The sequence below is a fragment of the Periplaneta americana genome, chromosome 6 (assembly GCF_040183065.1).
Source record: "Periplaneta americana isolate PAMFEO1 chromosome 6, P.americana_PAMFEO1_priV1, whole genome shotgun sequence".
Classification (NCBI taxonomy): Eukaryota; Metazoa; Arthropoda; class Insecta; order Blattodea; family Blattidae; genus Periplaneta; species Periplaneta americana.
The window spans coordinates 16,762,531-16,787,500 of NC_091122.1; the positions used below are offsets into that span (position 1 = coordinate 16,762,531).

At 34.5% G+C, this 24,970-nt stretch overlaps 1 protein-coding gene across 3 annotated transcripts in view; it reads left to right on the forward strand.

Annotated features, from left to right (window-relative positions):
• Epac (Exchange protein directly activated by cAMP) overlaps positions 1-24,970 on the forward strand; it is a 643,268-nt gene that overhangs the window by 331,241 nt on the left and 287,057 nt on the right. For 2 of the 3 annotated variants that reach the window (XM_069827611.1, XM_069827612.1), the window contains exon 1: positions 17,819-18,290. The exons of the other annotated variant lie outside the window; for it this stretch is intronic. The gene's annotated coding sequence lies outside the window, so the exon portion shown is untranslated. Of the gene's footprint in view, positions 1-17,818; positions 18,291-24,970 lie in introns of those variants that run through there. 3 annotated transcript variants of the gene reach the window in all.

A 24,970-nucleotide genomic window follows, 5' to 3' on the forward strand; every position in this document is an offset into this window, starting at 1 on the left:
TGCGCACATCTCACAATTCATGACCTAGAACAAGGTCACTTCCGATCTTGTCAGATACAAATAAAATGTACTCGTATACATCTGAATACCGGTAATTTCAAGTTAGAAATATGGTCGAGCATAAAAAGTCGTATGAAACTCGCCTATAATGGTAATTAAGAAGCTCGTATGAAAATTATGAAACTCGCTTGCGCTCGTTTAATAAATATCCATACTCGATTCTTAATTACTATCATTATAGGCTCGTTGCATAATGTACTATTATATATTTATGTATTTATTTGTTTGTTTGTTGTTCCTTTGTTTGTTTAGTTAGTCATTTGGTTATTTAGTTATTTATATAGTTAGTTATTTTATTTATTTAGTTATGTATTTATTCATTTAGTTATTTATTTATTTTATTTTATTTATTTGTTTGTTTGTTTATTCGTTTATTCATTTATTCATTCATTTGTTCATTTATTCATTCATTCATTCATTTATTGATTCATTCATTTATTGATTCATTAATTTATTGATTTATTCATTTATTCTGGCCTTAACTCATTACATTAGAAGTTGGGTAGTATCTACAGGTTTTAAGTAAAATTATTGTTTTCGATTATACAGGAATTCGTATTTTTAGGATAGGGTTAAGAACCGGTACGATAGTGGGAGGCACAAACAAAAGTCGCGCCTTTAAAAATGTTGAGAACCGCTGCTCCACTCATTCCAGCTGGTTTACTACATCTTTTGTTCTGTTACTATTACTACTACTATCACTATTACTGCTACTGAAATTCTACCACTGGTAATATTAACCTATTTGCAAGATATCTACAGAGTGATTTATATAGAACTGACACATTTCTTTCATTAATTGTTTCAAAATGAATTGTGCTAGCGACAACTTATTATACCTAAAATGTAGAGGAATTTTGGGAGATTAAGTAACCCCATAGAAAGAAGTCCGGCGTTGTCAAATCCGGAGATCTCGGTGGCCACAGGTTCCTGGAAATTATTCGGTCGTCAAAGAAACTTGCAATTACTGTAGTTCCATGGATTCATTTGATGTATGGCATGTAGCGCCATCTTGCTGAAAATATCCTTGACTCAGCTCTACACCGTCCAGTTGCTCAACAAACTCAAAGACAAACGTCTTAATGATTTTTTGGGTGACTGCTCCAGTCGTGCTTTGACGTCAACAACAACCGTGGGAAGCCTAGATGAACGAAGCTTGCCCTTTTCACTCACCAGAGATCCAGTTGTTTCCAATTTGTTTACCAGTCCCAGTATTGTGTTTCTTTTGAGAGGATTGCGAACACCAAATTCTCTCTGGTATGCCCTTTGAGTAGCTGTAATTGAATTCGTAATCCAGTATTGCTTCACAAGGAAGAGTCGTTGATTTAATGTGTACTGCATTTTCACGTTGACACAAAATGTCGAAAACAGCTGCCAACAATAGGAATAAAACATAAACATCTGCGCATCTAGTGACAAGGAATCGAAACTCCAGAACATTCTGCTTAATTTGGTGCTAAAATTGGGTCAGTGCTGCCAACAATAGGAATAAAACATAAACATCTGCGAATCTAGTGACAAGGAATCGAAACTCCAGAACATTCTGCTTAATTTGGTGCTAAAATTGGGTCATTGAATGAATTTCCAACGGAATAATTGAAGAAAGAAATGTGTCAGTTCTATATAAATCACTCTGTATTTGAAAACGGATGGTTATCAGAATGTTGCTGTTTCCTCCTTTCCAAAGTTTCTTTCTCTGGTTCGCAGGGAGTATTAAGCCTGTGTTAAACCCCTGCGGTGGCTGCGTGGTATAAAGTTCCACACTGTCACGTAGGCGGTCGGGATTCTCATGTGGACAAGGTCGCAGTTGGATTTTTTCTCAGGGTCTGTACTATTTTCAAACGAGCTGTCTTTTCTTAAGACTTCTCTTTAGAAAAAGTGTATTACAAACAAAAGTAGCCCGATCTGTTGAGGAGATCAAGAATATAAAAAAGATAGAAGAAGAGGAATTACAGTCCACATCTGTGGAGTAACGGTCAGCGCGTCTGGCCGCGAAACCAGGTGGCCCGAGTTCGAATCCCGGTCGCGGCAAGTTACCTGGTTGAGGTTTTTTCGGGGTTTTCCCTCAACCCAATACGAGCAAATGCTGGGTAACTTTCGGTGCTGGACCCCGGACTCATTTCACCGGCATTATCACCTTCATTTCATACACACTCTAAATAACCTAGATGTCGATACAGCGTCGTAAAATAACCGAATGAAAAAAGAGGAATTACAATAATCCATTCAAAATATCAGAACTGCCTTCCGTGGTCTATGAGTGGAGCCCAGAAGAATGCCATCCATGAGTCCATTACGCAGTCTGAAATGCCCTCTCCTCTAATGAGATCTGAAAAATCAGCATTTAATTTTATTGGTCCATTTAAGATAAAGTATCTTGTAACACTTCATATGGCCCACCTCGTATGGGTATAAAATGTTCCTGATGGATAGATGGATAGCCATGGATTATTGGATGAATGGATGGCTCACCGTAGATGAACGGATGGATCGCTGTTGATGAATGGATGGATAGATCGCCGTAGATGGATGGATTGCCATGGATGGATGGATGGATGGATCGCCCGCCGTAGATGAATGGCTGGATGGATCGCCTTAGATAAATGGATGGATGGATTACCGTAGATGAATAGATGGTTGGATCGCCGTAGATGGATTGATGGATCGTAGTAGATGAATGGATGGATGAATGGATCGCCGAAGGTGGATGGATGGATGGATGGATCGCCGTATATGAATGAATGGAATGATCGCCGTAGATGGATGGATGGATCGCCGTAGATAAATGGATGGATCGCCATGGATAAATGGATGGATGGATGGATCGCCGTATATAAATGGATGGATGGATCGCCGTAGATGAATGAATGGAATGATCGCCGTAGATGAATGGATGGATGGATCGCCGTAGATAAACGGGTGGATGGGTCGCCGTAGATAAATGGATGGATGGATCGTCGTAGATAAATGGATGGATGGATCGCCGTAGATAAATAGATGGATGGATCGCAGTAGATGAATGAATGGAATGATCACCGTAGATGAATGGATAGATGGGTCGCCGTAGATGAATGGATGGATGGATCGCCGTAGATAAATGGATGGATGGATCGCCGTAGATAAATGGATGGATGGATCGCCGTAGATGAATGAATAGATGGATCACCGTAGATATATGGATGGATGGATTGCCGTAGATGGACTATTGAATCGTCGTATATGAATGGATATTTGGATCGCCATAGATAAATGGAGGATTGGATTGCCGTAGATAAATGGATGGATGGATCGTCGTAGATAAATGGATGGATGGATCGCAGTAGATGAATGAATGGAATGATCGCCGTAGATAAATGGATGGATGGATCGCTGTAGATAAATGGATGGAAGGATCGCCGTAGATGAATGAATAGATGCGTCACCGTAGATATATGGATGGATGTATTGCCGTAGTTGGACTATTGAATCGTCGTATATGAATGGATGTTTGGATTGCCGTAGATAAATGGATGGATGGTTCGCCATAGGTGAATGAATCGCTACAGATAGATGGATGTATGGCCATTATGGATTTATGAATGGATCGTCATAGATTGATCACAACAGATGTTTTAGATGGTTGCCATACCTTGATGGATCGCAATAGTGTAGATAGATGAATACATGGATCTTCATGGATGGATTGACGACCAGAGATGATGAATGGAGAGTTTGTGGAACGTTTGTGAAGCTGTTTTTAGATATTTGAATCAAATTGGAAAACTTGCTTGTATCTGAAATAATTAAGTCTTAAGGTATTTCATTATTGCTCTCTGACGTTTAGAGCATACTTGTCATGAAAGGATGTGTAGTTGGTGGAGACATGCGCAGAATGGCGATAGCATAATTGTTACATTGCTGGAATATTTGAGGTCTCTAGTTCATATAACCGTACATCCAAGGAAAAAAAGAACAATTCATAGCAAATTCTGGTAAAGTTGTACAGGTTCCGAGCGAGGGTTGAACTAGAGACTTGTAGTAACTGGTTGTAACAGAAGAAGTGGCGAGGTTACTGTCCTCCGGTGATCTCGTCTGCTACTAAAGTCAACAATGACTAAGACTTTGTTCTGTCGAGGATTGAAGCTCGTCCTGTGATGGAAATCTTGGAAGCATCCGTCCTTTATTCTAAAGAATGTATTTGTGAGAGAAAAGATTGACTTTCTCGATAGTTATACGCGATTTTATATCACTTCTTTCTTTAATGAGGATTAAGTGTGAGCTAACGACATAGATGAACTCGTAACTGCATAAAAGTATCAAATGCTCGTAATCAAAGCTGTGTGTCTTTTCACTCCATCATTAAAGGAATTTGTTCTTGTTGTTATATATAGTCCCAGAGCGCTGGATTTTAAAGGGTGATAAAATCCTTAACATGGCTTCCTCTGGGATGAAAATAGTGCTTGTAGAACCGTATCGCAGATTTACAGTACTTACGTAAAATACGTAACAGAACTTTGCATCTAATACAGAGCACCAGGCAAAATTTGTCGACCATTTCTCTGGTAACTTATTAGATTGAATTGCATTGGATGTAGCCACCTTTACCGCTTCACGTGAGGTATGTAGCAGTTACAACCAAATCCATTCTCCGTAACAGAAGCACATTCGAGAATATCACAGTGCCATAGGAACAACACTAAACAAAACTTTTCTGGCCTCTGCCGCTCATATGACGAGTTTCTGGCCATACGTATAGCAAACAAAATATGTATTTATTTACTTATTTATTTATTTACTTATTTATTTGTTCTTTGTTTACTTATTTCTTTTTGTTTCCTTATTTTTTGTTTATTTATTTATTTATTTATTTACCGTATTTTTTATTTATTTATTTTTTGTTTATTTATTTTTTGTTTCTTTATCTATTTTTTTGTTTATTTATCTATTTTTTGTTTATTTATCTATTTTTTGTTTATTTATTTATTTCTTGTTTATTTATTTATTTCTTGTTTATTTATTTATTTCTTGTTTATTTATTTATTTCTGGTTTATTTATTTATTTCTTGTTTATTTATTTATTTTGTTTATTTATTTTTTGTTTATTTATTTATTTTTGTTTATTTATTAATTTTTTTGTTTATTTATTTTTTATTTTGTTTATTTATTAATTTTTTGTTAATGTATTTATTTATTTTTGTTTATCTATTTTTTGTTTATTTATTTATTTTTGCTTATTTATTTATTTTTGTTTATTTATTATTTTTGTTTATTTATATATTTATTTATTTATTGTTCATTTATTTACTTTTTGTTTATTTATTTACTTTTTTGTTTATTTATTTACTTTTTTGTTTATTTATTTACTTTTTTATTTATTATATTATTTATTTATTTATTGTTTATTTATTGTGTATTTATTTGTCTATTTTTTGTTTATTTATCAATTTTTTGTTTATCATTTTTTGTTCATTTATTTTTTGTTTATTTATTTATTTTGTGTTTTTATTTTTTGTTTATTTATTTATTGTTTATTTATTTCTTGTTTATTTATTTATTTTTGTTTATTTATGTCTTGTTTATTTATTTTTTTATTTATTTCTTGTTTATTTATTTATTGTTTATTTATTTCTGGTTTATTTTGTTTATTTATTTATTTTCTTGTTTCTTTATTTATTTTCTTGTCAATTATTTATTTTTTGTTTATTTATTTATTGTTTATTTATTTATTTTCTTGTCAATTATTTATTTTTTGTTTATTTATTTCTTGTTTATTTATTTATTTTTTGTTTATTTATTTCTTGTTTATTTATTTATCATTTTGTTTATTTATTTCTTGTTTATGTATTTGTTTTTTGTTTATTTATTTCTTGTTTATTTATTTATTTTTTGTTTATTTATTTCTTGTTTATTTATTTATTTTTTGTTTATTTATTTAGTTTATTTGTTTGTTTTTGTTTGTTTATTTATTTAATCTGATGGAGTTAAGCCTTCTGGCTCATCTACCACAATGTGCACACCAGACACTTTCATAATATTACCAGTCATTAGAAATTTCTTCAGCCACATCTTAATTTTTGTTCCAACGGGTGCGTTTCCTGTGTACATTTATCAGTAATTTTTCTATAGTAATGTCACAAGAGGTCTGAGATTTGCAGATAAATCCACGAGCGAAGCTTTTCTCGTGTTATTTTAACAGAAATAAATTTTAATTATCTGCTGAAATCATAATTTAATTTAAACATTTCATAATATAGAAACGTCGTAGAAACGTAAAAAAGTGTGGTCATGTCATGACCAACTGAAATTACTTGAGTTTTCTTTTCACTATTATTAATTTCTCATACTTTCTTTGCAATAATCGATTAAAATGTAGAAATTTTGAACGAAACACGTTGCATATCTGAACATATATGTCATAATGAAGTCTTCAGTGTACCATTGTTTATTTGTAGAACCCTCAAAATGTTGCCCGTCCATTGAATACTCTGGTATACGAAGAGCCAAAATATTGACTTCTGCTTCATATAATATAGCTGATAATTTTGTGTGCACAGCTCTGATTGCTGTTAAGTACCCTGAAGTTCTACACTGTCTTGTTTTTGTTATCTATTCCTTTCCATGCATTTACATTAATTTCTCCCCTTATCATTTCCATAAGAAAAAAAACTAACATTTATGAATTCAGTGGCGTACAATTCAATCGAAAAAATTGTTGAATTCACGCCACTGAATAAGGTCATTTTCAGAATAGAAGTCGGTCATATCGCTAACCTCCTATCAATAATTACCGCTACAGATATTTTTGACTCACCCTTCCCCAAGTCTGGTAATTGAGGAAGCAACACTTACAAGGAACATAGAGAATGTCTTGTGGTTGATATCGTTGTTTGTATCGAATTCCAAAAGAAGCTGAACAACGACTATTTCCTTCTAGAACGCGGTGAGTGGAACTTCAGTTGTTTTCATTGCCATGGTCACGTAGCTAAGACAAATTGCAGACAGGGGAATGTGGTTGCCAAGGTGATGTTTGTAGTCTACATATCACGTATTGTAATTCACTTGATACAAACGTGATGCTTTATTTGTTATTTTTATTTTATCTCCATCTGTCCACATGGAACTCTGACGAAACACAAACTTTTTCCTCTGTTGAGTTTAGTTTTATCAATGGTTGAGCTTACTCAGACAATTACTAGGCTTTACAAGATCCGTTATCAGATAAATTTCACAATTGGAGATAAACTTTAGATCTTTGTACAGTCAGTGGCATTAAAAAATTAAATAATAAACGAGGACCATGAAAACACACTGCCTACTTTGCACGTTTTACACGTTTCGGAACAATTCAGTTTGTTTATCATATTCATAATATAGTAATATGCGTTACAAGAGCGGTATGTTGAAGTTTTCATGTTCGAGGAAAAGTTTGAAAAAGGGAAACGTAGTTGAGCTTTTTAATTTCCGAGAATTGAAAGAAATCATACCGCTCGTATATCGTACATTATTTTGTGCGAAGATCGTTTATTACATACCTGAAAGAGGAATTTCTAATTAGTTGCAATGAAATCTCCATCTTGGTTTCTGTTCAATGACGGCAAATTTGCAAAACAAAAATATCTATCTTCAACATTGTTGCTTTAAAATGTTTTCTTTGTTTACTATACTCCATACTATACTATACGTCTGTCTTGGAATCTTGTTGATTTTTTCACGGCTTCCTTAATGTTACTTGCATCACGAATGCAGTAACTTTAGTGGAGTTGTAGAGTTTACTTAATTTTTGCAAATATTTAAAAACAATAATTAACAGTGCAATTTAGGTGAAATTACAGTGGTAAGTTTCCAATTTATAATTATTACTATATTGAACGTCTCTAAAAATAATATGTTAAAAGGCTAAATCAGTAAAATCAATATGTCACTTAAGCGGCAAGAAGAGGGAAATTGTTATGTGTGTTAGGTTTGGAATACTGAATGTGGAATTTTAGACTTTCCACGAATTGGTTTTGTGCGGAAACCAAGTAAATACGCACGATCTCGCACAAAATAATCTTATGTCTTTGAACAGCTTCCCAAATGAAAGAAAAATTAAACCATATGCAGTCCAACTTTATGGGTTGTCGTGCCCAGGATTATACTGAAATTCTAAAAAATTTTCTATAAATAGAAACCTACTTTCACCTGTAGGCCCTGATGTAAATAAAAATTTTTAGCGCTTGTAATGACATTCCATGCAAAATTTTTGTTGTCGCCTTGATGTCGTAGTTGGCAGAATAATGGCTTAAGATGACTGTGGGCGCGGGTTCAAGTCCAGGGAATTGCAAATTCGTATTTGTGGTGGACAAAGCCAAGGTCCTTGAGAATTTTCATTAGAATTCTTCCATTTCCCTCCGTCATTCAACAGTAACTCTCAATTTCAATATTCATCCACTGGTGGAGACAGAATTTTTTCTCATTGCCAAAATTTTCAGAAACGCCGGGGCTGTCCCTCCATGGGACCTCCAAGTATTTTTATGATGACTAAGTCGTATTTTTCTATTACCTTGAGTGAATTTCTTAATTCTGCTTTGAGAGAGCGATGGGTGGCATTTCTATTTCCTACATTTTGTACATTTTATCCCTTTCCTATACGTTTTCTTGCATTCTGGCACGTAAGTTTCATTATGATCAGATAAATGAGTTTTGAGTTATTCGAATTAAAAAAAATTGCATAATTTCAAAAATCTATCTTCTCTTACAAAATTTAAATGTCATGCAAGATTCTTTTTTTTTCACGACATCCCTGATATAATTAAAAAAGAACTAAGTTTTAGAATTTTAAATCTATATCTATAAACGGAGAGATTTTTTTTTAATATGAAATTTCAAAATTTAAACTTTCGGTGTTCACGAAATATGCTTCATTTATTCAATTTCGAAAGTTTATAAAAAATGCATATTTTTCGTTAGCTGCAGTATATAGAACATGCAGTTAAAATTTCATGTATCTAGTATCAACATTTTATAAGGGCATCTACATGACGAAATGTACTGAAAACAATGTGCGAGAAAACAACTCGTAAATTTCACATGGAATTCAAATTCAAGGGTGCTTCCAAGCGCTGCAGATCACTGAAATTGATCAACATATAAATAAGAGAATACTAAATCATTTTTTTCACAACAAAATAAATGCGAGTTGTTACTGAAAATAATCTAAATTACACCCCCCTCTCACTTGAAACCTTATAGATCGATACTTTTACTGAAACAGGCCTGAAATCGATCATAGGTCCCTTCAGAGAGAAGTTAACACCTAAACGACATAACGCTGTTTAAAAAATTTGGCAAGAGATTAAAGAAATCTCAGTGATTGCGTGAAATGTTTATACTTGAATTACAACAATAAAATGCAATACTATTTCATTTTCATTTAATACTGTAGTGTATTTTAATTCATACTCATGTGCATACATAAGTCATAATTTGTACTACATGTATACATATACCATGTTCATAATCCACAGTTAATTCCCGATTTACCACGAAAATCGTCTGTAGCTGCATTTAGATTGGCAACAGGCCACGATTGTTTGGCCAAGGACCTGCATAGAATTGGAATATATCAGTCCCCTAACTGCCCATTGTGCAACTCAAACCAAGAAATGGATTCGGAACACCTCAAAATCTGTACTTCAGTGGCTGGCCATGATAATATCTTTGAAAAATATTGGAGTGCAAGAGGTCAAATGACTTTATTGTCAAACGCCTGACATTAGAAAACAACAACAACATCTACCATGTTTTCTTTCCATGGTACCACGAGTGACTCAGAATAAACTTTTCATGTAAAAACGTTACAAATAAATTTTTCTTGTTTTCATCTCGAACATTGACGTTCCACGTAAAAATTGTAACAATTGATTACACCATAAAAGTCTAATATTGTGTAACTCCGGGTGTTATAAAGCCAGAGACTTCATTTCCGTTACATCCATATTTGTGTATTGAAACTATAAGCAACAAGTGACATTTACAAGTGATGGAGTCGCTAAAATGCAGGACATTAAATGTGTTATAAACTTAATAAATTCTACAGTGTGTTTCAGAATTCAATACACAAACTGGGAGGAGCTGTTAGGGAGGTCATGGAAATTTTTTTATCAGACATGATCAAATCGTCTTAGTAAAAATTGACAATGAAAACACTAGAACGTTATTGTTTTTAAAATTACAACGTTGTTCTAAGTATCTTCCATTCACCTGCAAACAAAGCTCACAGAGGAGCACTTCTTTCCAACATTCCTGGAATATTACGAATTGTTTGAGCTGCTGTCATGATGCTTTGATGGAGATCCTCCTCATCGATGACCCAGGTTGCCAAGCGACGATAGAAAACAAAAGATAAGAGAACAAATGAGTGAGATGTACGAGTATAAACAATTGAATACTATTTCAATTTTAAGTATCATATATAGAAATACCGTTTGAAATTTCAAAGGGGATGGAGTGAGGGAGTGAAACCTGAATTGCAATTAACACTGATTTTGATCTTCCCCCTCATTTTTTATTTAAATTAAATTTATTTGAAATAAATAGTTATTTAGACTGGGGAATTTTTAATTAAAGTCCAGGATATTAAAAAAAAAATTATCAAGCAAATATAATATAATACAGTAGTAGTGATAGTGGGTAGTGGTATTGAGCGGCTAAAAGTGGAAAAACCTCGGAAAAACCACAGTTAGATTGGACGGTTCGAAGATTTGAATCGCGGACCTCCCGAATGCGAATCCCGTGCATGAGCCACCTCGCTCGGTTTAATATAATATATGAAGGGTTCAGAACCATAGTGGGCCAAGCGCCATTTACTGAAACCGTAGAAAACAAGGGTTAAAATGAAGTTATTACCATAATTCAATGGAAACATATAGCAAGTAATATAAAGTATACACATTCAAACTAAATGATATGTCAATCTTCATTAAAGTATGGCATTCACTTAACTTTTATTCTTGCTCTCTCCGTTTTTAATAAATGGCGCTTGGCCCATTATGGCTCTGAACCCTTCATATGTCCGGTACTATCTCAGTCTTGTTCTCATTCAGCAATCTTCAGGTGGGATCTTCTTTCTCTTGGTATGCATTCTACCACCCGTTAGGGTCTAACCAGCAGTTGTACGTGATCTATCCGTTTCTGAGGTAGCTATCGGTAGGTTCAGCGCGGGGCGTTGATCCAGTTCCTCTAAGAGGTCTTCATTTCTGTTTTATGTAACATTGTGTGACCAGTGGTTCTTCTCATGGAGTGCATTTCCGCAACCGTTCGCTATTTGTCTGTTTTATAGACGGTTCTGCTGTGTATTCAAGTCCATGGATTGCCATGGCATTGTTTTTCATTGAATTTATTGTGTTGTAATATAAAAATTAAAATTTAATAAATAATTTATTATTTCCTAAATGCTAATGCGGATGAGCAATAATACAGGGTGATTCGTTTGGGTATGGATAAAATAAAAACACCGTAAAACATTTACCTCTGACCTTTATTTGTTGAAACTTTGAAACACTGAAAAATGGGAGATTCCTCAGAGCTCAACATGACCCCCATTGCACACTCTGCACAAATCATAACGGTGATGCAATTCAGCCCATGTCCGTTGTAACATAAGAGGGGTACAAGAAGCAGCTATCTCTTGGCTTGGCCTCCAAACTCTCCAGATCTAACCCCTCCTGATTTCTTCGTGTGGGGTTTTGTTAAAGACATTGTCTATTCACATAAACCCAGGAACGTTGACGATCTGAGAGTAAAAATCACTCAAGCTTTTCAACAAATCACCCCTCTCATGTTACAACGGACATGGGCTGAATTGCATCACCGTTATGAGTTGTGCAGGGTGCGAAATGGGGGTCATGTTGAGCTCTGAGGAATTTCTCATCTTTCAGTATTGTATGCACAAAGTTTCAACAAATAAGTTTAGTAGTAAATGTTTTACGGTGTTTTTATTTTATCCATACCCAAACGGATCACCCTGTATATATAAAAAAGAGGACTTCAACTATGGATCGCCTGCGTGACAGGCTAATGGTATAGGTCTTACATCACCGCGAAGGCTAATATTTTATCTCTTAAATTAAGCTTTTGACTAGACAGCGTAAATTCTCGATATTCACAAATGGTGCTGGGAACAATTTCGCTATTCCATTGTGTAGTTAGGAAGAGTGTGTCATTTACATAGGCTACTATTACTACTTCTACTACTACTACTACTACTACTACTACTACTACTACTACTACTACTACTACTACTACTACTACGATGGCATCACAGCCCAAAGTCGAGCCTTAGCCTCCTCAATTTTCTTCCTCCAACTGTCCCTGTCCTGTGCTAATCTCCTCCAGGCAGTTGTTCCGAGATAGTCCTGAGAATCGATCGTTACCGCATCTATCCATCTATTTTTGGGTCCTCCAATTGGTCTTTTACCATGTATTTTCCCTTCTGAGATCTTCTTTGGTATTCTATTCCCTTCCATCCGATAGACATGTCCGGCCCATTCAAGCCTCCTTAATTTGATGAAAGTAACAATATCGAAACTTCTATATAATTTATATAGCTCGTTATTATAACGTATTCTCCACTGAATATTTTCTTGCATCCACCGGTCCAAAAATTCTTCTGAGTATTTTGCGTTCAAATATACCTAGTTTAGCTTCTGTCTCCTTAGATAATGTCCAAGTTTCGCTTGCATAACAGAGAATACTTATAATAATTGTTTTATATACTTTCAGTCTTACTAATAAACCGTGTATAGTTTTTATACGAGACTTATGCAGAGTTGAGACAGAAAACGTTACTAATAAACCGTGAATAAGCTATGGACGTATAAACAGGCTGTAACTATACAATGGGAATTGCTTTGCAGTAGTTACATACACGAAACCACTTGTTTAAGCGTTGTATATAGGGAAAAAATGGCCGCCCCTTTAACAGCTGTTCGTATCGACTGTCATTTTATGATGATGTTTACCATGTAACCACAGAAGAACAAACCAAAGATCATAGAATTACTAGAATAATATTGCTGTAGCTTGTACTCTTTGACCGAAATGTAGTGTGGTAATCGATTAGAGCCAGCTGTACTATCGATATTTAAGACGCAACACTAGAGCGCTCTACCGGATGCAGTAGAGAACCTCAGATATTCTATTACCTTTCGTAACGAAGTAATGACGAAACTATGACATAGCTGTATAACAGTTATACTGTTATACACGACGTATGTAGTGATTATTAGTAAGGAATTTACACACGACTTATAAACGAGCTACTCATTGTATAAGTATAAGACAGTTAAACGTCTGTATATAGAGTTTTTGTTAGTAAGACTGTTTAAGTTTTGTTTACTTGTGCACACAGTTAGATTTCAATATTGCGCTTAATGCAAAATAGGCCTTATTGGCTGCAGTGATTCGACTCTGTACTTCAATTAATTCGTTATTGTTACTTGTCATTACTGTTCCAAGGTATTGAAACTTCTCAGTTTCTTCAAACATGTTTATCGTCAGATTAGGAGGGTTGTATATATTATGTTTATTTCTTATTTGTGTCATCCGTTTGATTTTACTTGCATTAATCTGCAACCCGATTTTATACACTTCCGGTCTTACTAATAAAAACTCTATATACAGACGTTTAACTGTCTTATACTTATACAATGAGTAGCTCGTTTATAAGTCGCGTGTAAATTCCTTACTAATAATCACTACATACGTCGTGTATAACAGTATAACTGTTACACAGCTACGTAATAGTTTCGTCATTACTTCGTTACGAAAGGTAATAGAATATCTGAGGTTCTCTACTGCATCCGGTAGAGCGCTGTAGTGTGGCGTGTTAAATATCGATAGTACAACTGGCTCTAATCGATTACCACACTACATTTTGGTCAAAGAGTACAAGCTACAGCAATATTATTCTAATAATTCTATGATCTTTGGTTTGTTCTTCTGTGGTTACAAGGTAACCATCATCATAAAATGACAGTCGATACGAACAGCTGTTAGAGGGGCGGCCATTTTTTCGCTATATAAAACGCTTAAACAAGGGGTTTCGTGTATATAGCTACTGCAAAGCAATTCCCATTGTATAGTTACAGCCTGTTTATAAGTCCATAGCTTATTCACGGTTTATTAGTAACGTTTTCTGTCTCAACTCTGCATAAGTCTCGTATAAAAACTATACACGGTTTATTAGTAAGACTGTTCTTCTATTGCTGTCAACGACCGTGCCATTTGCATAGCACTGTTTATTTTCATTTTAATTAGCGAACGCACTAATTTCCGGCTTTTGCGTGCTGAAACCAAGGCAGATGCCACCTCTCCCAGATACGCCGGCTTCCCGGTCCTCATTAAGTATGCACAGTGTTTAAGTCCCTCCCTCACTTCTTCGTTATGTATTCACAACTTTTTTCCGCCGTCCAATGTTTTCATAGCTGAAGTTTTCCAAGCGGGCGAAAATTAAACAAACAATTTATACAGAAAACAAAACAGAAGAGGCATCAGATTGAAAGAGGAAAAGGAACAGATATAAACGAACTATATCAAATTTTCTTCTTCTTCTTTGTGATAATGTTTTGCCTCTTTCGTACAAACTCTGAAGTATTTTCTAGTCTGCCTCACTCCCTCGTCTTTGCAGTTGTATCAATGAAATATTTCAGTTTTATCTTGGAAAGTTTTTCTGCCCAACACTCAAAAAAATTGTAGCAAAAATTATAGCATTGACTCTTACTGGAATTGCGTCTATGCCAACCGAAATGCATTTGTTAGTTACTGGGACACTATGGTGAAATATTGGTCAAAAGGTATTAAAATCCATTTACAAATTTATTGTGACTCTCTATTTAGATTGAGCTCAAAAAGCGCATCTATATATATACAGTATATATATATACATAATTTGAATTGGTAATGGAAATTACGGGAAAACGGCTGAACGGATTTTAATAAATTACCTCTTATTTTGAAGCTCGGAACTTAAAGTTTTTCAGAAAAATAGTAGTTTTTAGTGAAATGTCAATTTTTCAACATAATTTTCCTATTTTCCAAAATCCATCTGTCGTCAGTTTTGAGAACTAGCTAATTGTATTTCAGAATAAAACAAAACACACACTACAGTAAACAATATTACACGAAGGCCATGATCTGCAAAAATGCCGACATATTTAGAGCTCAAATTAAATTGGTTATTAAAAGCTTAACATACTAAAAATAATTTACAGGTTCGATTCTGTGGTGTGTAATTTTCTGGGCACAGCTGTGTATTGGATATTAAAAACTACAAAACTTGAGGAGGTTTGATGACATTATTACCATTAGAAATGAAATATATTATTGTAGATAATGCCATGATGTGACTATTTTTCATTAATTATACATATTAATGCTACATTGATGATATGAAAGTGAAATGTTTTGGGGTTATATAAGTAAATGTAGAGAATAACTTAAATTAGATTTTGATTTCTATATTTTACTGAGTGGCGGCTATATAGTATATACAGTATATGTTACTGAAAGCTATAAAACTTACGTAAGATAATATTATTAAAAATCAAATATTTTTATAGTTATTAATCAAGTGGGGTTGGGTCTTTTTCATACATTTAATAGCGGTGTGGTGTAGATATTCATATGCGTGGTTCTCTTCAGTATTGGCTCGAGAGAGTATCTTTCATTGTTATGGAAGCAAATAACTTTTCGAATGTCTGGTATTCTTCATTGAAAATAAATCTAAAAAATGTTTATTTGAACGTCTAATGAACTTAGTCTGCAGCATTTGCTGCACAAGCCACTAGTTAATTTATGTTCTCATGATTATTTTCAAGCTTTTTACCCAATATGAACTAAACATTTCGAAAACTTTGTCGCAAGGAGCCTTTCTAGTGATGTCAATATAAAATATATTTAAAAAAATATAATTTCAAATCTATTAGCCCTTATGGCACCAAATTTTGTACAGATGATAATATTGTGGGCGTGTTTATGTAGTTTAAAATTCATAAATTTTGGACGAAAATTGTAGAAGTTTTAAAATTCACTTAAGTGTTCCCTTAAGGGGTTAGGTACAGCTTACAGCAGTAAAATTTTTTTAAATATTCAACTTTTTTTTCATATCTCTTTTAGTATTGTGAACCATAAGAAATCTAATTCACACTCTTTTATACTGCCTTCCTTTATATAAACAAAATTTTAATTCTGTCATATTTATCTTTGCAGGTAAGTACAAGTACGATCAAGAAAGCCTTTACACACGTCACCTCGGGTTGCCCATGGTAACGAAATCTCTTTCATGCTGAGAGCTAACTACTACTGTAAGTAACCCAACGAACTTTACCAAGAGTTGTTAAATTTTCTGCAGGAATTACTAATGTTTTACTGTGATATAAAATATATGCTGATTTTATCGATAGGTCTGATCTTTCTGTGTAGCTCTATTTCTGCTGTAAAACTTCTTGATAAAATCGCTTCTCTCTTTCAACTATTGCAGCCGAAAGTTGTTAGAAAATAAACATATAAGCATATGCAGACATACTTTATTAAGAAAAAATGTATAATTAATGCCCTCGATCACGTCTGAAAATGAGGTATAGTTATTTTGAAACACACTGTATAGTACTGATATGTTTTTTGTATATAATCGAGAAATCGAATTTCGGTGAATATTAAATTATTTTATGTAGGTATTTGTTTTCAATATAAAAACTGGAGATTTATACTTCGAAGAGGTGGAAAAATTCAAATATCTTGAAGCAACAGTAACAAATATAAATGACACTCGGGAAGAAATTAAACGCAGAACAAATATGGGAAATGCGTGTTATTATTCGGTTGAGAAGCTTTTGTCATCTAGTCTGCTGTCAAAAAATCTGAAAGTTAGAATTTATAAAACAGTTATATTACCGGTTGTTCTGTATGGTTGTAAAACTTGGACTCTCACTTTGAGAGAGGAACATAGGTTAAGGGTGTTTGACACCAAAAAAACGAATTCATTATGATGTCACATTAATTTACTAGCCTTTAATGTTTTATCACGGCTTTTTATTTTTACACTCCCCGCATTTACTAATCACCCCATTTGTGTGTGAATAATACTTTTTTGTTAAATTAAATCATGTTTATCGTTTTCTTAATCTTTTAAACTGACAGCAAAAAACGAATTCATTATGACGTCACATTAATTTACTAGCCTTTAATGTTTTATCACGGCTGGCTTGATTCCAAACTACTTGTTTAAAAAACATAATAATTTCAGCTACTTAACAATTTTTGCCTTTATACTCCCCGCATTTATTAATAACCCCATTTGTGCATGAATAATATTTTTTTTTTTTTGTTAAATTAAATCAAGTTTATTTTTTTCTTAATCTTTTAAACTGACACCAAAAAACGAATTCATTATGATGTCACATTAATTTACTAGCCTTTAATGTTTTATCACGGCTGGCTTGATTCAAAACTACTTTGTTTTAAAAACAATTTCAGCTATTAAAGGCCTACTGTAATCATTGACTTCATCAAGTTCTGAGAAAGTGTGGCCAGATTTCTCGCTTGTCGAGCTCGTAAACGTTTCATGTTAAAATACAGTATAATCTCAGCTTATTATATAAAAGAGACTCTTCCGCAGTCCACAATAGAGGAGGGTTTGCAGTCACGCTTCCGGGAAGATAAAGGACACGGTTACCTCCACCACCTGGGTACGTCGAGTTACGTAGATAGTGACGAACTGGCGGTGTGGACGAGCAATATAACCGACTCGAGCAGTTCGCGTCGAACGTCGCGCGAAGTGACTTTCCTGCATATCACTGGCTAACAACTATGCGGAGGTGTCGTCTGATATTTAAGAGATAAAAACTCACTCGTCGATACCCGCTATCAGTTTCCAAGTCCTTATCGTGTCGCAATATTACCGAAGTGGATAAGAAAACTGTTCCCAGCAGTGTGGAATCTACCTCTAGAAAAATAATTTTCTATGTGTTTACAGCACCGAGACACAAATGACTACACGTTTCGCATTGTCATGACAACGAGGAATATCGGTCTTCGTTTGTTTCTGAGTCGTGTACGTCGTGATTCGTGTGTTTGTGTCTGTGCCGTGTAAGGAATTTCTAAACGAAAATAGAAATTTGTGGTTGTGAAGTGATTTTTGAAGTTGTTGAATTTATTTATAACTATATAAGGTCTTGGGTTTTTCATTATTGCTGCCGTTCTTTAATAGAAAGGTAAATACATTATTATTATTATTATTATTATTATTATTATTATTATTATTATTATTATTATTTTATCTCATAACAATTTATTTTCGCTCCAAGCTCGTCTTTTGTTCATTTGCTAATTGTTGAAGTCAAACAATGGCGGCTACTTCTTGCATCCAATTTTCCCGGGGAAGCTTCATAATCGTGTAAATTTTTTATTTTAGCTAAAACGGAGGCAGAAAAAAATTGTTAAGATATGAGCGCAAACAAAACGACCCTGTATTTTATCATACCTTAATTATCAGTGTTTGTAGAAAGTTGGCCATTTTTACACACTCTTTCAACCAAGTGAATGGATGGAAATGTGTCTTTCTGCTACGAAATTGCAATTCGATAACAGTTAGAGGCAATGCCACGAAATTCACGGTAGTATTGATGATTGCTGCCGAATTCCAATGAAATGTAATAATTGATTTCACTCCGAGGCACGATTTCATAACCCTGACGCAAGATATGAAATTCCTATTAAATTCGCTGTAGGCTACGTATGGGCTACGCTCTCATACATTTTCAACATTTAGGAACTACGAGTACATACATACATACATACATACATACATACATACATACATACATACGTACGTACATTTTTTAAGTTGGTTATTTAACGACGCTGTACGAGGTTATTTAACATCGATGAGATTGGTGATAGCGAGATGGTATTTGGCGAGATGAGGCCGAGGATTCGCCGTAGATTACCTGGCATTCACCTTACGGTTGGGGAAAACCTCGGAAAAAACCCAATCAGGTAATCAGCCCAAGTGGGAATCGAACCCGAACCCAAGCGCAACTTCAGACCGGCAGGCAAGCGCTTTAACCGACTGAGCCACGCCGATGGCTTATACATACACACATACATACATACATACATACATACATACACACATACACACATACACACATACATACATACATACATACATACATACATACATACATACATACATACATACATCGTGATGGAATTTGTAGTGGACAAACGATTTTCCTCGATGTACTTCCATTTTCCTTTCTCATTTCACCGACACTTTCCTACTCCCCCCAATTTCTTCAATAGTTAAAAATAGTCTGGGTTGAAGACTTGGGGATAGTACAGGTTTCCAACATTAAATTTGGAAGGACTTTAGCTCCGGACCTCTGGGGCTTATCAGTTTACTCCTTGTGCGGATGGGACATTCTAATCTGTTTTGCATTCATGGTAATGAATATTTCATTGATATAGCTTCAGCAATGACTTTTGGAAAAGTATGACTTATCTTACATAAACCAAAGTCTATTGACCTGAATCACTCATGGCGTACATTTTATAAATCGCTGTTACAATTAGGCCTACAGGAATATTTTCGAAAGTTTTTTGAAACACATTTTATTGTAGTTTGTAGCTACAGGATTTTCTTCCTGTAAATTTGTACATTTATAATCTGTACTTTCGTGAAATAAGCCCCTGCTCTGTTGGGTTACTCCAGGCAACTGAGCTACATGCAAGGAGGAGGACAAACTCTAGCCTTCAGTTAACTCACGATCATCTCGTTGAGAGCCAATAATATTCTTGCAGTAGGCCTATTTTCGATTGAGCGGCCTTTCATTGAACTTGTACAAAGTTTACACATATACAGGGTGGGTTAAAAGTCGCTTTCTCCAAACACTTCCTTATATTTAGAGACATAACCCAACACAAGAAAACAAAACAACAATAACAAGACATGACATCGGAAAAACAGTTGACGCACGGCCATGGTTGTCAACCCACCACTTACTACACCAGCTATTCGTTTATTCACGTTATGACATCTGTATACGTGTACAAGTATGAAACCTAAGAACGGATATTTGGGAAAGTGACTTTTGACCCACCCTGTATATTGTATAGAGTGGGTATTGGCTCACAGATAAAATAAACAGAGCTCTTTCTTTCAGTAGTAGGCCTACCGGTATTATCAGTGCTTCTTATTCCTGAGAGATCTTTTCGTGGTAATCTGTAACGGAAGTCAGAAAAGATAGCGTTTTGTGTTCAGATAAGCCCAATTCGCTACTGCATAAATCCAAATATGTATTTTATATGTTTCTAAAACAAGGCTATATTCCTATCCTGGATGTTTTGTGTTATCAGAGATAACACTGAAGTCATGCCGTTTTTTTCATGTCCTTAACTTACATACTTTGACGAGCGAGGTCAAATATTTTGTAATTCCGCGATGTGAAGGAAAACAGACTATGGTTACTTTCATGTTACGAATCCTTCAAATAAGCCTCGCAATTGGACTGATTCTCTGGCACGATCACAGCAAAGTTGCCTGTTATTATTTGGTTGAGAAGCTTTTATCATCCAGTCTGCTGTCAAAAAATCTGAAAGTTAGAATTTATAAAACAGCTACTGTATATTACCGGTTGTTCTGTATGGTTGTGAAACTTGGACTCTCACTTTGAGAGAGGAACAGAGGTTAAGGGTGTTTGAGAATAAGGTACTTAGGAAAAATTTGGAGTTAAGATGGATGAAGTTACAGGAGAATGGAGAAAGTTACACAACACAGAATTGCACGCATTGTATTCTTCACCTGACACAATTAGGAACATTAAATCCAGACGTTTGAGATGGGCAGGGCATGTAGAACATATGGGCGAATCCATAAATGCAGTGTTTGTTGGGAGGCCGGAAGGAAAAATACCTTTGGGGAGGTCGGGACGTAGATGAGAGGATAATATTAAAATGGATTTGAGGGAGGTGGGATATGATGGTAGAGACTGGATTAATCTTGCTCAGGATAGGGACCGATGGCGGGCTTATGTGAGGGCGGCAATGAAAGCCATAAGTAACTATTTATTTATTTATTTATTTATTTATTTATTTATTTATTTATTTATTTATTTATTCACTCTTGTTTTAATTAATTAATTCATTCATCCATTCATTCATGTCTTCATTCATTTATTTAAAAATCTTCCTGAACATACAGAGACTACGTATAGATACAGAACAATAATAAAAATATAGTGCAGATAGGAAGAGTGAATAAAAAAAATAAGACTATGTTGTGGACAATTGAATATTTATTTATCAAAGCTTCCTCAAATTAGAGGCTGCCATTAGACAAAGCATACAAAACAATGCAAGAACAAATAAAAGATGAGAGCTAAAAGAGTAAGAAAAAGGCAAACAAATACACAAACAATGGTAGTTTACAGAAGAAAAAAAAATTCAAGTAAAGAATCAATGAAAGCTAAGAATGAAAAAGAAAAATGATAATGGTGCGTCAATTTTTTTCATACACTGAATTAGAGTCCATATACGTGGTTCCGTAAAAGTTTGACTGACTCTCTAATTATGAGGAGGGCCAGTTCATTCAGAAAAGATTTGTGCAGTCCTAGGGTCTTACAGAATTGAGAAGAGAAGTTGGGTATCGTTCCTCTTGCTCCAAACATCAATCCCGTAACACTGATATCGTGAAGTTGGTATTTATCTTTATAATACGGGATGGTTGAAACGTAGATTGCTCGTTTCTCCTCATATACGTCTTCGGGCTGTCCTTTGTACGTTTCAAACCTGATGGTGGGGTCGATTATCATACCCTGAGACAGGGATTCGCTAATGGCGATTATGTCAATTCGTCTGTTACTGCCATTGTCGGCGGTTCCGTGGACTTCTTCATAGACGGTGTATTTTAGTTTTCTAAGGGCATCGGCCAATTTAGTTCTAATTGCATGGTGCCTATGTATACGCAATGTTTCGCCATAAGGGCAGGCTCCCAGGACATGTCCAAGGGTTTCTATCTCACTGAGGCATCGCCTGCAGTGGTTGTCCTGAGACCTACCGGGTATGGCTCTTACAGCGCTTACGTTGGCAGTCATCTTGATAGCCTCCTTCCATTCACCGCTAGTCATTCCATCGGGCTTAGTTATCCATTTGTTAGAGGGAGTGAATTCACTGTACAGAATAACGCCTTTTCCCTTTTGAGGTAAGTTGCACCCTGCGTTGTACTCTCGCTGGCGTAATTCGGTCCTAATTTTTCTGGTGTTTAGGCCTATTACTCCTCTCGTACAAGTTAGGTGTTCAGTTTCATCGATTTGAAGGTTGTTCAAATAATGTTTAGCTTCCTCCATTAGACATCTAGTGTTGTTTATGTACATATTATTACACATATACTTCATCCAAGAGTTGACGTGTTGCAAGTAGGCTTCCCAACGTGCGCATTTAAATTTTTGTCGGAATACAATATATTGTCTGGAATATCTCCAGGAAGTTGTAGGATGTCCTTAATTGAGCTTTTAATAAGAAGATCTACAAACAAACTATAAACGGTAATGTCATTCTCAGTGTGATAATGTAACTCGATTGTTTCGAAACACGCAAAACATAGAAACTGTACGTCACCTTAGCAACACTCATTTTTCATATGCAATACCGTAGTTGACTCACCCGCATATTTCATCAGCCTGTGAGGTTCATGTGACAGGGAATACAAATTATCTGAGAATGCATTCTTCACCATAGACTTTGATTAGACTTACGTTGACCATAATTTCTCGCCTTTCGCTACTGATATTGTTCATTTGTCTTCATTCCTGAACATTTCAAAGTCACTCTTAAAAAATTACTGTGTTCGCAAATTCACACTCACTAACAAATAGACCTACACAATTTCTGAATTGTCGTCTCGAGACTAAGTCTGATTGGATGAGGAAACGAGTATGAAATAGTTAAGGAGATGGATCCGCGAGGAGTATGAAGACAAATAAAATAATATCAAACTTTATTTCAAACTAGCCGTACCCGTGCGCTCCGCTGCACCCGTTAGAAATAAATATAAAGTAATTATATAATTAAAATAGGACATTTGATCCAGGGAACATTCCTGTTTGATAGAAGGATAAATCGTTTAATATGTTACTTAATTCAAATTGCATCCAAATAATTAAAATGCGATCATTTTGGTCCAGAGACACTCATTTGGTGCAGTGACAATTCCTTTAACATGTTTCTTAATTTTTATTACATGCAACCATAGTTTAATGAAGATTGACATCATTTAAATTAAATGTATATATTTTATTTTACTTGTTATATGTATTATGGTAATAGCTTAATTTTAACCCTTGTTTTCTACGTATTCAGTAAATGCCGCTTGGCCCACTATGGTTCTGAACCCTTCAAATAACTTAAATTATATTATATAATATTACATTACATTACATTACATATTAGAAGTTACTGTAATAACATTATAGCATTATGTCCATCTAGGGAAACTACACTTTCCAATGGTGAAATAATAATTAATTATACAAATCGGTTAATTTAGCTTCCGATATTACTTCATACAAACACAGAAACATTCTCTGTAGGCTATCTTTCATAGCTTTCGATTGTTGCTGTCCAAGGCCCCTTATAGACGAAGTCATTTGTTTTTTAATTCAATACACGGCCTTAGATGGCAGTTATTTTAATTTTAAAACTCATTTACCTCATTAAATATCAGTCCTATCAAAATTTTTGAAGGAATAAAACTTATCGCAAATTATTTTTAAAGAAACTTTTGTTATGTAACATTTTTCACAAAAATCAATAATAAGCGAGATATTTCGATTTATTTAATTCAGGCCACCTTATAACCCCCCTTTTAAATAATGTATTTTGAATACCATATCGCCTAAAATCTAAGTTACAACGAACTTAATTTATATTCCAATTTTCATCGAAATTCGTTCATCCATTATCGCGTGAAAAGGTAACAAACATACATACAGACAGACAGTCATACAAACAAAAATTTCAAAAAAGCGATTTTCTGTTTCAGGGTGGTTAATTATATGTTAGGACCAATTATTTTTGGAAAATCGAAATTTACCAGAAAAATTTCGGCTACAGATTTATTATTAGTATAGATACCAAATATCCTTACAATAATGAGACAGGGATAATGATGCTTTTTAGTTTGTCCCGCATGCGTGGAAGGCAAGAATACGCTAATATCGACATTCATCTGCATTCTGGGGGCTGTTTTAAAACTCGTGGAAGTCAGAACTCCACTTACTCCATGGAATAAGAGAGTTTTTGCATTCCAAGCTTAATTTCCCGGTAGGTGGCAACACTATCGCTCAACCAGCTGAATAAAGTGATACGATACGGTATTCAGAATGTCACAAAAATCTATGAAATCCATGTAAGTAAGACTATTAAAGGCACAATATCGAGTCGATTAACTTCCAGAAACCCAATAGAGATGCATCATTCCCCAGTCAACTGAAGTACAATTCAGCATTGCCATTGAAAAAAGAAAGCAAAAGGACTTGCAAAATTTAATGCAGTTTATTTCTGAGGAAAGTAGGATGAATATATCACCAAACTCTGTTTGCGGACAGTAATAATCTAGAATCTAGATGCACAGGAAGAACATGAGAGTGAGAGAAAAAAAACAGAATTTGTAACATGAATGAGACTGTGTTAACATTTTAATATCGTTTATGGTTTTATTTGTGTATTTTGATGTGCTTTATGGTAATTTGTGATTTTCGGTCTCATATATTTGAAATTAAAAAATGTAGCAATGTTAATCTTAATAATAAACTTCCATTTTCTCGTATATTCCAGTGTTTCATAAGGGGATTATGATATACTTATCTATTTTTCTTCACATGGCTCATATTTA